We start from the raw sequence: 15,921 nt of genomic DNA, 5'->3' as shown, positions 1-15,921 counted from the left end.
TAAACCGATACGAGCAAAACTTACATAAGAACATATTGCAAGCATTATAAGACTCTACATTGTCTCCTTGTTGTTCAAACACCTTAACCGAGAAAATATCTAGACTCTAGAGAGACCAATCATGCAAACCAAATTTCAACAAGCTCTATGTAGTTCTTCATTAATAGGTGCAAAGTACATGATGCAAGAGCTTAAACATGATCTATATGAGCACAACAATTGCCAAGTATCAAATTATTCAAGACATTATACCAATTACCACATGAAGCATTTTCTGTTTCCAACCATATAACAATGAACGAAGCAGTTTCAACCTTCGCCATGAACATTAAAAGTAAAGCTAAGAACACATGTGTTCATATGCAACAGCGGAGCGTGTCTCTCTCCCAAACAAGGAATGCTAGGATCCGATTTTATTCAAACAAAAACAAAAACAAAAACATACAGACGCTCCAAGTAAAGCACATAAGATGTGATGGAATAAAAATATAGTTTCACTAGAGGTGACCTGATAAGTTGTCGATGAAGAAGGGATGCCTTGGGCATCCCCAAGCTTAGATGCTTGAGTCTTCTTAAAATATGCAGGGATGAACCACGGGGCATCCCCAAGCTTAGACTTTTCACTCTTCTTGATCATATTGTATCATCCTCCTCTCTTGACCCTTGAAAACTTCCTCCACACCAAACTCAAAACAAACTCATTAGAGGGTTAGTGCATAATCGAAAATTCACATATTCAGAGGTGACATAATCATTCTTAACACTTCTGGACATTGCACAAAGCTACTGAAAGTTAATGGAACAAAGAAATCCATCAAACATAGCAAAACATGCAATGCGAAATAAAAGGCAGAATCTGTCAAAACAGAACAGTCCGTAAAGATGAATTTTTCTGGGGCACTTAACTTGCTCAGATAAAAAAGCTCAAATTGAATGAAAGTTGCGTACATATCTTAGGATCACGCACGTAAATTGGCAGATTTTTCTAAATTACCTACAGACAGGGCTGCTCAATTTCGTGACAGTAAGAAATCTGTTTCTGCGCAGTAATCCAAATCTAGTATCAACCCTACTATCAAAGACTTTACTTGGCACAACAATGCGATAAAATAAAGATAAGGAGAGGTTGCTACAGTAGTAACAACTTCCAAGACTCAAATATAAAACAAAGTGCAGAAGCAAAATAGTGGGTTGTCTCCCATAAGCGCTTTTCTTTAACGACTTTCAGCTAGGCGCAGAAAGTGTGAATCAAGTATTATCAAGAGATGAAGCATCAACATCGTAATTTGTTCTAATAATAGAATCATAAGGTAACTTCATTCTCTTTCTAGGGAAGTGTTCCATACCTTTCTTGAGAGGAAATTGATACTTAATATTACCTTCCTTCATATCAATAATAGCACCAACGGTTCGAAGAAAAGGTCTTCCCAATATAATGGGACAAGATGCATTGCATTCAATATCCAAGACAACAAAATCAACGGGTACAAGGTTATTGTTAACCATAATGCGAACATTATCAATCCTCCCCAAAGGTTTCTTTATAGCATTATCAGCAAGATTAACATCCAAATAATAATTTTTCAATGGTGGCAAGTCAAGCATATCATAGATTTTCTTAGGCATAACAGAAATACTTGCACCAAAATCACATAAAGCATTACAATCAAAATCATTGACCTTCATCTTAATGATGGGCTCCCAACCATCTTCTAACTTCCTAGGAATAGAAGTTTCAAGTTTTAGATTCTCTTCTCTAGCTTTTATGAGAGCATTTGTAATATGTTTTGTAAAGGCCAAATTTATAGCACTAGCATTAGGACTTCTAGCAAGTTTTTGTAAGAACTTTATAACTTCAGAGATGTGACAATCATCAAAATCTAAACCATTATGATCTACAGCAATGGAATCATTGTCCCCAATATTTTGAAAAATTTCAGCAGTTTTATCACAAGCAGTTTTAGCGGTTTTAGCAGTTTCAGGAGTTTCAGGCAATTTTGCACGCTTTGCACTAGGAGTAGAAACATTGCTAACACCAATTATTTTACCATTGATAGTAGGAGGTTTAGCAACATGTGAAGCATCAACATTACTAGTGGTGGTAATAGTCCAAACTTTAGCTACATGATTCTCTTTAGCTAGATTTTCTTCTCTTTCCCACCTAGCATGCAATTCAGCCATCAATCTAATATTCTCATTAATTCAAACTTGGATGGCGTTTGCTGTAGCAAATGACTTAATATCTTTCTCTTCTTTAGGCATAACTTTAAATTTTAAAAGATCAACATCAGAGGCAAGACTATCAACCTTAGAAGCAAGAACATCAATTTTATCAAGCTTTTCTTCAACAGATTTGTTAAAAGCAGTTTGTGTACTAATAAATTCTTTAAGCATGGCTTCAAGATCAGGGGGTACCCTCCTATTATTGTTGTAAGAATTACCATAAGAATTACCATAACCATTATGATACGTCTCCGACGTATCGATAATTTCTTATGTTCTATGCCATATTATTGATGATACCTACATGTTTTATGCACACTTTATGTCATATTCGTGCATTTTCTGGAACTAACCTATTAACAAGATGCCGAAGTGCCAGTTCCTGTTTTATGCTGTTTTTGGTTTCAGAAATCCTAGTAACAAAATATTCTCGGAATTGGACGAAACGAAGACCCGGGGGCCTATTTTTCCACGGAGCTTCCGGAAGACCGAAGAGCATACGAAGTGGGGCCACGAGGTGGCGACACCACAAGGCGGCGCGGCCAAGGGGGGCCGCGCCGCCCTATGGTGTGGGCCCCTCGTCGGGCCCCGACTCGCCCTTCCGCCTACTTAAAGCCTCCGTCGCGAAACCCCCGAGGCGGAAAAACCACGATACGGAAAACCTTACCGAGACGCCGCCGCCGCCGATCCCATCTCGGGGGATTCGGAGATCTCCTCCGGCACCTGCCGGAGAGGGGATTCATCTCCCGGAGGACTCTACACCGCCATGGTCGCCTCCGGAGTGATGAGTGAGTAGTTCACCCCTGGACTATGGGTCCATAGCGGTAGCTAGATGGTTGTCTTCTCCTCATTGTGCTTCATTGTTGGATCTTGTGAGCTGCCTAACATGATCAAGATCATCTATCCGTAATTCTATATGTTGTGTTTGTCGGGATCCGATGGATAGAGAATACCATGTCATGTTAATTATCAAGTTATTACATATGTGTTGTTTATGATCTTGCATGCTCTCCGTTACTAGTAGAGGCTCGGCCAAGTTTTTGCTTTTAACTCCAAGAGGGAGTATTTATGCTCGATAGTGGGTTCATGCTCGCATTGACACCGGGACGAGTGACGAAAGTTCTAAGGTTGTGTTGTCTTTGTTGCCACTAGGGATAAAACATTGGCGCTATGTCCGAGGATGTAGTTGTTGATTACATTACGCACCATACTTAATGCAATTGTCCGTTGCTTTGCAACTTAATGCTGGAGGGGTTCGGATGATAACTCTGAAGGTGGACTTTTTAGGCATAGATGCGGTTGGATGGCGGTCTATGTACTTTGTCGTAATGCCCAATTAAATCTCACTATACTTATCATGTCATGTATGTGCATTGTTATGCCCTCTCTATTTGTCAATTGCCCGACTGTAATTTGTTCACCCAACATGCTTTTATCTTATGGGAGAGACACCTCTAGTGAGCTGTGGACCCCGGTCCATTCTTTAATACTTGAAATACAAATCTGCTTGCAATACTTGTTTTTACTATTTTCTCTCGCAAACAATCATCTTCCACACAATACGGTTAATCCTTTGTTACAGCAAGCCGGTGAGATTGACAACCTCATTTGTTTCGTTGGGGCAAAGTACTTTGGTTGTGTTGTGCGGGTTCCACGTTGGCGCCGGAATCCCTGGTGTTGCGCCGCACTACATCCCGCCGCCATCAACCTTCAACGTGCTTCTTGGCTCCTCCTGGTTCGATAAACCTTGGTTTCTTTCGAGGGAAAACTTGCTGCTGTGCGCATCATACCTTCCTCTTGGGGTTGCCCAACGAACGTGTGAAATACACGCCATCAAGCTCTTTTACGGCGCCGTTGCCTGGGGAGATCAAGACACGCTGCAAGGGGAGTCTCCACTTCTCATTCTCTTTACTTTGTTTTTGTCTTGCTTTATTTTATTTACTACTTTGTTTGCTGCATTATATCAAAACACAAAAAAATTAGTTGCTAGTTTTACTTTATTAACTGTCTTGCACTCTATATCAAAAACACAAAAAAATTAGTTACTTGCATTTACTTTACTTGATTCATCATGTTTCCTTTCAATTTTACCACAAAAAACATACCGGTAGGACACGGGTCTATAATTGGAAGGAACAATATAGAAGAATTTTTCACCCATGTTAGTACGGTTGAAGATTTTGAAGATAGACACTTGGTAGAACTTGCTCCTACTTATGAAATTGCTGCTGCTGCTTTAGTTCGCCTGTTGGAAACTAAATTTGTTAATCTAAATCCTATAATCCAACACATGTTTCTTACACTTGGTGATTTGGAAGAGGGGAAAAGAAAGATTTTGTTTTAGAAACCCTTCTTAGAGAATTTGGTGGTCTAGCAAGAGAGGCTAGAAAGGTCTTCGCTAAATTTAATATGCTTGGTTCTCATACTAATTTTGTTAGTCTCCTTGAAAAAATGGACATGGATAGGATAAGGTATACTAATAATGCTAATGATGGTGGGGAGATCAAAGCACCAATACCATGCAAACTCCTAGCTATGAATGATGCACTAGAAAATAACTATGCTTGGCTTGTTCTGAAAATTTGTTCGATGAGAGTAGCAAGCCCAAGACTAATGAAAAGGGAGACGCTGAAACTTATGTATCCAATATACTATGCATGGTTGAGAAAACTCCAAACCCCGCTGTAGGTGCACCACCATTTGATAATACTTGAGTTACACTTTCTGCGCCTAGCTGAAAGGCGTTAAAGAAAGAACTTCTTGGGAGATAACCCATGTGTTATTTTACTACAGTATTTTTGTTTTATATTTGTGTCTTGGAAGTTGTTTACTACTGTAGCAACCTCTCCTTATCTTAGTTTTATGTTTTGTTGTGCCAAGTAAAGTCTTTGATAGAAAAGTAAGTACTAGATTTGGATTGCTGCGCAGTTCAGATTTCTTTCTCTGTCACGAATCTGGGTCTATCTCCTCGTAGGTAGCTCAGAAAATTAAGCCAATTTACGAGCATGATCCTCAGATATGTACGCAACTTTCATTCAATTTGAGCATTTTCGTTTGAGCAAGTCTGGTGGCCTAATAAAATCCATCTTTACGGACTATTCTGTTTTGACAGATTCTGCCTTTTATTTTGCATTGCCTCTTTTGCTATGTTGGATGAATTTCTTTGATCCATTAATGTCCGGTAGCTTTATGCAATGTCCAGAAGTGTTAATAATGATTGTGTCACCTCTGAACATGTGAATTTTTATTATGCACTAACCCTCTAATGAGTTGTTTCGAGTTTGGTGTGGAGGAAGTTTTCAAGGATCAAGAGAGGAGTATGATGCAATATGATCAAGGAGAGTGAAAGCTCTAAGCTTGGGGATGCCCCGGTGGTTCACCCCTGCATATTCTAAGAAGACTCAAGCGTCTAAGCTTGGGGATGCCCAAGGCATCCCCTTCTTCATCGACAACATTATCAGGTTCCTCCCCTGAAACTATATTTTTATTCAGTCACATCTTATGCACTTTGCTTGGAGCGTCGGTTTGTTTTTGTTTTTTGTTTTGTTTGAATAAAATGGATCCTAGCATTCACTTTATGGGAGAGAGACACGCTCCGCTGTAGCATATGGACAAGTATGTCCTTAGGCTCTACTCATAGTATTCATGGCGAAGTTTCATCTTCGTTAAATTGTTATATGGTTGGAATTGGAAAATGCTACATGTAGTAACTCTAAAATGTCTTGGATAATTTGATACTTGGCAATTGTTGTGCTCATGTTTAAGCTCTTGCATCATATACTTTGCACCCATTAATGAAGAAATACTTAGAGCTTGCTAATTTGGTTTGCATATTTGGTTTCTCTAGAGTCTAGATAACATCTAGTATTGAGTTTTGAACAACAAGGAAGACGGTATGGAGTCTTATAATGTTTACCATATGTCTTTTATGTGAGTTTTTGCTGTACCGTTCATCCTTGTGTTTGTTTCAAATAACCTTGCTAGCCTAAACCTTGTATCGAGAGGGAATACTTCTCATGCATCCCAAATACTTGAGCCAACCACTATGCCATTTGTGTCCACCATACCTACCTACTACATGGTATTTATCAGCCATTCCAAAGTAAATTGCTTGAGTGCTACCTTTAAAATTCCATCATTCACCTTTGCAATATATAGCTCATGGGACAAATAGCTTAAAAACTATTGTGGTATTGAATATGTACTTATGCACTTTATCTCTTATTAAGTTGCTTGTTGTGCGATAACCATGCTTACGGGGACGCCATCAACTATTCCTTGTTGAATATCATGTGAGTTGCTATGCATGTCCGTCTTGTACGAAGTAAGAGAGATCTACCACCTTTATGGTTGGAGCATGCATATTGTTAGAGAAGAACATTGGGCCGCTAACTAAAGCCATGATTCATGGTGGAAGTTTCAGTTTTGGACATATATCCTCAATCTCATATGAGAATAATAATTGTTGCCACATGCTTATGCATTAAAGAGGAGTCCATTATCTCGTTGTCCATGTTGTCCCGGTATGGATGTCTAAGTTGAGAATAATCAAAAGCGAGAAATCCAAAATGCGAGCTTTCTCCTTAGACCTTTGTACGAGGCGGCATGGAGGTACCCCATTGTGACACTTGGTTAAAACATGTGCATTGCAAAGATCCGGTAGTCCAAGCTAATTAGGACAAGGTGCGGGCACTATTAGTATACTATGCATGAGATTTGCAACTTGTAAGATATAATGTACATAACTCATATGCTTTATTACTACCGTTGACAAAATTGTTTCATGTTTTCAAAATAAAAGCTCTAGCACAAATATAGCAATCGATGCTTTCCTCTTTGAAGGACCATTCTTTTTACTTTTATGTTGAGTCGGTTCACCTATCTCTCTCCACCTCAAGAAGCAAACACTTGTGTGAACTGTGCATTGATTCCTACATACTTGCATATTGTACTTGTTATATTACTCTATGTTGACTATTATCCATGAGATATACATGTTACAAGTTGAAAGCAACCGCTGAAACTTAATCTTCCTTTGTGTTGCTTCAATACCTTTACTTTGATTTATTGCTTTATGAGTTAACTCTTATGCAAGACTTATTAATACTTGTCTTGAAGTACTATTCATGAAAAGTCTTTGCTTTATGATTCACTTGTTTACTCATGTCATTACCATTGTTTTGATCGCTGCATTCACTACATATGTTTACAAATAGTATGATCAAGGTTATGATGGCATATCACTTCAGAAATTATCTTTGTTATCGTTTTACCTGCTCGGGACGAGCGAGAACTAAGCTTGGGGATGCTTGATACGTCTCAGACGTATCGATAATTTCTTATGTTCTATGCCATATTATTGATGATACCTACATGTTTTATGCACACTTTATGTCATATTCGTGCATTTTACGGAAATAACCTATTAACAAGATGCCGAAGTGTCGGTTCCTGTTTCTACGCTGTTTTTGGTTTCGAAATCCTAGTAACGAAATATTCTCGGAATTGGACGAAACGAAGACCCGGGGGCCTATTTTTCCACGGAGCTTCCGGAAGATCGAAGAGCATACGAAGTGGGGCCACGAGGTGGCGACACCACAAGGCGGCGCGGCCAAGGGGGTCCCGCGCCGCCCTATGGTGTGGGCCCCTCGTCGGGCCCCGACTGCTGCCCTTCCGCCTACTTAAAGCCTCCGTCGCGAAACCCCGAGGCGAAAAAACCACGATACGGAAAACCTTGCGAGACGCCGCCGCCGCCGATCCCATCTCGGGGGATTCCGGAGATCTCCTCCGGCACCCTGCCGGAGAGGGGATTCATCTCCCGGAGGACTCTACACCGCCATGGTCGCCTCCGGAGTGATGAGTGAGTAGTTCACCCCTGGACTATGGGTCCATAGCGGTAGCTAGATGGTTGTCTTCTCCTCATTGTGCTTCATTGTTGGATCTTGTGAGCTGCCTAACATGATCAAGATCATCTATCTGTAATTCTATATGTTGTGTTTGTCGGGATCCGATGGATAGAGAATACCATGTCATTTTAATTATCAAGTTATTACATATGTGTTGTTTATGATCTTGCATGCTCTCCGTTACTAGTAGAGGCTCTGGCCAAGTTTTTGCTTTTAACTCCAAGAGGGAGTATTTATGCTCGATAGTGGGTTCATGCCTGCATTGACACTGGGACGAGTGACGAAAGTTCTAAGGTTGTGTTGTGTTGTTGCCACTAGGGATAAAACATTGGCGCTATGTCCGAGGATGTAGTTGTTGATTACATTACGCACCATACTTAATGCAATTGTCCGTTGCTTTGCAACTTAATACTGGAGGGGTTCGGATGATAACCTGAAGGTGGACTTTTTAGGCATAGATGCGGTTGGATGGCGGTCTATGTACTTTGTCGTAATGCCCAATTAAATCTCACTATACTTATCATGTCATGTATGTGCATTGTTATGCCCTCTCTATTTGTCAATTGCCCGACTGTAATTTGTTCACCCAACATGCTTTTATCTTATGGGAGAGACACCTCTAGTGAGCTGTGGACCCCGGTCCATTCTTTAATACTTGAAATATAAATCTGCTTGCAATACTTGTTTTTACTTGTTTTCTCGCAAACAATCATCTTCCACACAATACGGTTAATCCTTTGTTACAGCAAGCCGGTGAGATTGACAACCTCACTTGTTTCGTTGGGGCAAAGTACTTTGGTTGTGTTGTGCGGGTTCCACGTTGGCGCCGGAATCCCTGGTGTTGCGCCGCACTACATCCCGCCGCCATCAACCTTCAACGTGCTTCTTGGCTCCTCCTGGTTCGATAAACCTTGGTTTCTTTCTGAGGGAAAACTTGCTGCTGTGCGCATCATACCTTCCTCTTGGGGTTGCCCAACGAACGTGTGAAATACACGCCATCACATTACCATTATTAGAAGGATATGGCCTATAGTTGTTACCAGAATTATTCCTATAAGCATTGTTGTTGAAATTATTATTTTTAATGAAGTTCACATCAACATGCTCTTCTTGAGCAACCAATGAAGCTAAAGGAACATTATTAGGATCAACATTAGATCTACCATTCACAAGCATAGACATAATAGCATCAATCTTGTCACTCAAGGAGGAGGTTTCTTCAACAGAATTTACCTTCTTACCTTGTGGAGCCCTTTCAGTGTGCCATTCAGAGTAATTGATCATCATATCATCAAGAAGCTTTGTTGCCGCCCCCAAAGTGATGGACATAAAGGTACCTCCAGCAGCTGAATCCAATAGGTTCCTCGAAGAAAAATTCAATCCTGCATAGAAGGTTTGGATGATCATCCAAGTAGTCAGTCCATGGGTAGGGCAATTATTTACCAAAGATTTCATTCTCTCCCATGATTGAGCAACATGTTCATTATCCAATTGCTTAAAATTCATTATGCTACTTCTCAAAGATATAATTTTAGCGGGAGGATAATATCTACCAATGAAAGCATCTTTACATTTAGTCCATGAATCAATATTATTCTTAGGCAAAGATAGCAACCAATCTTTAGCTCTTCCTCTTAAGGAGAAAGGAAACAATTTTAATTTTATTATGTCACCATCTACATCCTTATACTTTTGCATTTCACAAAGTTCAACAAAATTATTAAGATGGGCAGCGACATCATCGAACTAACACCGGAAAATTGCTCTCTCATAACAAGATTTAGTAAAGCAGGTTTAATTTCAAAAAATTCTGCTGTAGTAGCAGGTGGAGCAATAGGTGTGCATAGGAAATCATTATTATTTGTGCCAGTGAAGTCACACAACTTAGTATTCTCAGGAGTATTTATTTTAACAGTAGTAAATAAAGCAAACTAAATAAAGTATATGCAAGTAACTAATTTTTTTTTGTGTTTTCAATATAGAGAACACAAACAAGATAGTAAATAAAGTAAAGCAAGTAACTAATTTTTTGTATTTTTGATATAGAGAGCAAACAAAGTAGTAAATAAAATAAAGCAAGACAAAAACAAAGTAAAGAGATTGGACGTGGGAGACTCCCCTTGCAGCGTGTCTTGATCTCCCCGGCAACGGCGCCAGAAAATATCTTGCTGGCGTGTATTTGACACACGTCTGTTGGGAACCCCAAGAGGAAGGTGTGATGCGTACAGCAGCAAGTTTTCCCTCAGTAAGAAACCAAGGTTATCGAACCAGTAGGAGTCAAGGAACACGTGAAGGTTGTTGGTGACGGAGTGTAGTGCGGCGCAACACCAGGGATTCCGGCGCCAACGTGGAACCTGCACAACACAATCACAATACTTTGCCCCAACGTAACAGTGAGGTTGTCAATCTCACCGGCTTGCTGTAAACAAAGGATTAAACGTATGGTGTGGAAAATGATGTTTGTTTGCGAAGAACAGTAAAGAGCAGAGTTTGCAGTAGATTGTATTTCAGATGTAAAAGAATGGACCGGGGTCCACAGTTCACTAGTGGTGTATCTCCGATAAGAAATAGCATGTTGGGTGAACAAATTACAGTTGGGCAATTGACAAATAGAGAGGGCATAACAATGCACATACATATCACGATGACTACTATGAGATTTAATCAGGACATTACGACAAAGTACATAGACCGCTATCCAGCATGCATCTATGCCTAAAAAGTCCACCTTCGGGTTAGCATCCGCACCCCTTCCGGTATTAAGTTGCAAACAACGGACAATTGCATTAAGTATGGTGCGTAATGTAATCAACACAAATATCCTTAGACAAAGCATTGATGTTTTATCCCTAGTGGCAACAAGCACATCCACAACCTTAGAACTTTCCATCCATCGTCCCAGATTCAATGGAGGCATGAACCCACTATCGAGCATAAATACTCCCTCTTGGATTTACAAGTATAAACTTAGCCAGAGCCTCTACTAGCAACGGAGAGCATGCAAGAACATAAACAACACATATATGATAGATTGATAATCAACTTGACATAGTATTCCATATTCATCGGATCCCAACAAACACAACATGTAGCATTACAAATAGATGATCTTTATCATGATAGGCAGCTCACAAGATCTAACATGATAGCACAATGAGGAGAAGACAACCATCTAGCTACTGCTATGGACCCATAGTCCAGGGGTGAACTACTCACACATCAATCCGGAGGCGATCATGGTGATGAAGAGTCCTCCGGGAGATGATTCCCCTCTCCGGCAGGGTGCCGGAGGCGATCTCCTGAATCCCCCAAGATGGGATTGGCGGCGGCGGCGTCTCTGGAAGTTTTTCCGTATCGTGGCTCTCGGTACAGGGGTTTTCGCGACGAAGGCTATAAGTAGGCGGAAGGGCAGCGTTGGAGGGCTGACGAGGGGCCCACACCATAGGGTGGCGTGGGCCCCCCTCTGGCCGCGCCGGCCTATGGTCTGGCCACCTCGTGGCCCCACTTCGTATGCTCTTCGGTCTTCTGGAAGCTCCGTGGAAAAATAAGACCCTGGGCGTTGATTTGGTCCAATTCCGAGAATATTTCCTTTGTAGGATTTCTGAAACCAAAAACAGCAGAAAACAGCAACTGGCTCTTCGGCATCTCGTCAATAGGTTAGTGCCGAAAAATGCATATAAATGATGTAAAGTGTGTATAAAACATGTGAGTATCATCATAAAAGTAGCATGGAACATAAGAAATTATAGATACGTTTGAGACGTATCAGCGCGCCATGATCACCGCCTACTGCAAGGACAACGACGACGTCGAGTTCAAGTTCGTGCATGTATTCGCTCATTATCCAATTGCTTAAAATTCATTATGCTACTTCTCAAAGATATAATTTTGGCGGGAGGATAATATCTACCAATGAAAGCATCTTTACATTTAGTCCATGAATCAATACTATTCTTAGGCAAAGATAGCAACCAATCTTTAGCTCTTCCTCTTAAGGAGAAAGGGAACAATTTTAATTTTATAATGTCACCATCTACATCCTTATACTTTTGCATTTCACATAGTTCAACAAAATTATTAAGATGGGCAACAGCATCATCAGAACTAACACGAGAAAATTGCTCTCTCATAACAAGATTTAGTAAAGCAGGTTTAATTTCAAAAAAAATCTGCTGTAGTAGCAGGTGGAGCAATAGGTCTAGGAAATCATTATTATTTGTGCTAGTGAAGTCACACAACTTGGTATTCTCAGGAGTATTCATTTTAACAGTAGTGAATAAAGCAGACTAAATAAAGTAAATGCAAGTAACTATTTTTTTTGTGTTTTTAATATAGAGAACGCAAACAAGACAGTAAATAAAGTAAAGCTAGTAACTATTTTTTTTGTATTTTTGATATAGAGAACAAACAAAGCAGTAAATAAAATAAAGTAAAGCAAGACAAAAACAAAGTAAAGAGATTGGATGTGGGAGACTCCCCTTGCAGCGTGTCTTGATCTCCCCGCAACGGTGCCAGAAAAAGAGCTTGATACGCGTGAAGCACACGTCCGTTGGGAACCCCAAGAGGAAGGTGTGATGCGTACAGCAACAAGTTTTCCCTTAGTAAGAAACCAAGGTTATCGAACCAGTAGGAGTCAAGGAACACGTGAAGGTTGTTGGTGGCGGAGTGTAGTGCGGCGCAACACCAGGGATTCCGGCGCCAACGTGGAACCCGCACAACACAATCAAAGTACTTTGCCCCAACGTAACGGTGAGGTTGTCAATCTCACCGGCTTGCTGTAAACAAAGGATTAAATGTATAGTGTGGAAGATGATGTTTGTTTGCGAAGAACAAGAAAGAACAGAGTTTGCAGTAGATTGTATTTCAGATGTAAAAGAATGGACCGGGGTCCACAGTTCACTAGTGGTGTCTCTCCGATAAGAAATAGCATGTTGGGTGAACAAATTACAATTGGGCAATTGACAAATAGAGAGGGCATAACAATGCACATACATATCACGATGACTACTATGTGATTTAATCAGGGCATTACGACAAAGTACATAGACCGCTATCCAACATGCATCTATGCCTAAAAAGTCCACCTTCAGGTTAGCATCCGCACCCCTTCCGGTATTAAGTTGCAAACAACGGACAATTGCATTAAGTATGGTGCGTAATGTAATCAACACAAATATCCTTAGACAAAGCATTGATGTTTTATCCCTAGTGGCAACGAGCATATCCACAACCTTAGAACTTTCCGTCATCTGTCCCGCATTCAATGGAGGCATGAACCCACTATCGAGCATAAATACTCCCTCTTGGAGTTACAAGTATCAACTTGGCCGAGCCTCTACTAGCAACGGAGAGCATGCAAGAACATAAACAACACATATATGATAGATTGATAATCAACTTGACATAGTATTCCATATTCATCGGATCCCAACAAACACAACATGTAGCATTACAAATAGATGATCTTGATCATGATAGGCAGCTCACAAGATCTAACATGATAGCACAATGAGGAGAAGACAACCATCTAGCTACTGCTATGGACCCATAGTCCAGGGGTGAACTACTCACACATCAATCCGGAGGCGATCATGGTGATGAAGAGTCCTCCGGGAGATGATTCCCCTCTCCGGCAGGGTGCCGGAGGCGATCTCCTGAATCCCCCGAGATGGGATTGGCGGCGGCGTCTCTGGAAGGTTTTCCGTATCGTGGCTCTCGGTACAGGTGTTTTGGCGATGAAGGCTATAAGTAGGCAGAAGGGCAGCGTTGGAGGGCTGACGAGGGGCCCACACCATAGGGCGGCGCGGGCCCCCCTCTGGCCGCGCCGGCCTATGGTCTGGCCACCTCGTGGCCCCACTTCGTATGCTCTTCGGTCTTCTGGAAGCTCCGTGGAAAAATAAGACCCTGGGCGTTGATTTCGTCCAATTCCGAGAATATTTCCTTTGTAGGATTTCTGAAACCAAAAACAGCAGAAAACAACGAATCGGCTCTTCGGCATCTCGTCAATAGGTTAGTGCCGGAAAATGCATAATAATGACATAAAGTGTGTATAAAACATGTGAGTATCATCATAAAAGTAGCATGGAACATAAGAAATTATAGATACGTTTGAGACGTATTAGCGCGCCATGATCACCGCCTACTGCAAGGACAACAACGACGTCGAGTTCAAGTTCGTGCATGTATTCGCTCGGATTGAGACATGCGACAAGTGGACAGAGGTACGGACCACCCTCGCCAAGGCCAACGAGCCTTCGACCCAAACATCACGGCTACACCTGTTGACCGGCCCGTCGGGAACAAGAAATCCAAGGAGATGAGGGATGCCGCGCCGACCATCGATAATATCCACTCCTCCATTCTCGCGTGCATCGTTGACGCCGCCGTGCACGCCGCCACGCGGGCGGAGCAAGCCACGAAGATGGAGGAGGTGGCGTCGGCGAGATGGGTGTAGGTCATGGAGAGGCAGGACATCAAGCTTGACCTGATCAAGGCCAACATCGTCACGAAGAAGAGGAAGGATGTCAACACCTGGATTTTTAAGTCCAGATGCCGATTATATCATACATCGCAATCCCAGGAAGATTGTTTTTGCGAGACATAATATTTAAATAGCATAGAGTCATCATTTATTACAACACATACTTGTCTTACAACAATGGATCACATAATCCAATATTACACAAATAGATTGTTCAACAACACAAATAAGTAGCGGAAGCGAAGTAGTAGTGGACTATCTATTCCACAGGCAACGCTTGACGTTAGAAGATGCTCCTAGTTATCGTAGACGTCCTGTTGTCCGTCGTCCTGATACTGTGGCTCCTCTTCATAGTCTGGCATTTGAATAGCCAGGGACATAGCCGTGAGTACTTTAAAGTACTCGCAAACTAATACCAAAGTAATTGCTTAACAACTTTTAATTAAGGGGTGCTAAGCTCTATGTTTATTTGCGTAACGCCAAGTTTATTTCGTAAGCATTTAGTAAAGACTCCTCAGTTTAGCTAACTAACTCAAGTGGAAACATTAGTGTCATTCCCACAAATCAATTGTGATTCAAGTCAAATCCCCTTTCAATTCACCATCCCCTTTTAAGACAAAAGTTCTGACAATGGAACAGTATGGCCTTTCCAATCGCCCGTAACCGTGGACACAGCTATTCGAATAGGTTTAACACTCTGCAGAGGTTGTACTCTTGTGCCAAAACTTTTGATTACATCCATCGAGGATAACCCCGAATCATCGTAACTCAGTACGCGGATCATCAACCTTAACCTTTCACTTATATACCCTAGTATAGGCACCTCTCCCCATGAGCTTGGCCTCCCGGTGAAAACCAACTGTCAACCCGGGAACTGCACAGGGCTTGGGTCGTACATTCACCTCATAATCACATCACTTCACTTTTAACGGAGGCAGCCTCGGTATAACCTCTATGATGCTTGTTAGAGGGAACCCATACTAAGACACACAAATTTCCAGTTAAGCCCTACCCATAATCAGGTATTGTGGGGGTACTTGTATAATTGGAAAGGTATCGCATTCAAACCCAATCGTCCATTTTCATCAAAATTCACCAAGTCATTCATGTCACCTTCACATTCAAAACCTTTCAAAGTTATTTCACCTGTTCCCATCTAGAGTAGTCAAATTTTATTGGATTAGCAATAGCAACTAGTTCATGAGGGGTGCTATCTAGCTTTGATTTGCTCCAAGCTACTTTGACTCTTGTTCTACTCTAGACCAAGTGAATCATAAATCAAAAGTAAACTTTGAAATACCATAAGCAAAG

This window comes from Lolium rigidum, chromosome 1, assembly GCF_022539505.1.
Source record: "Lolium rigidum isolate FL_2022 chromosome 1, APGP_CSIRO_Lrig_0.1, whole genome shotgun sequence".
NCBI classification, from domain to species: domain Eukaryota; kingdom Viridiplantae; phylum Streptophyta; class Magnoliopsida; order Poales; family Poaceae; genus Lolium; species Lolium rigidum.
The sequence above is the reverse complement of the archived record's forward strand: the minus strand, read 5'-3'. Positions refer to the sequence as shown.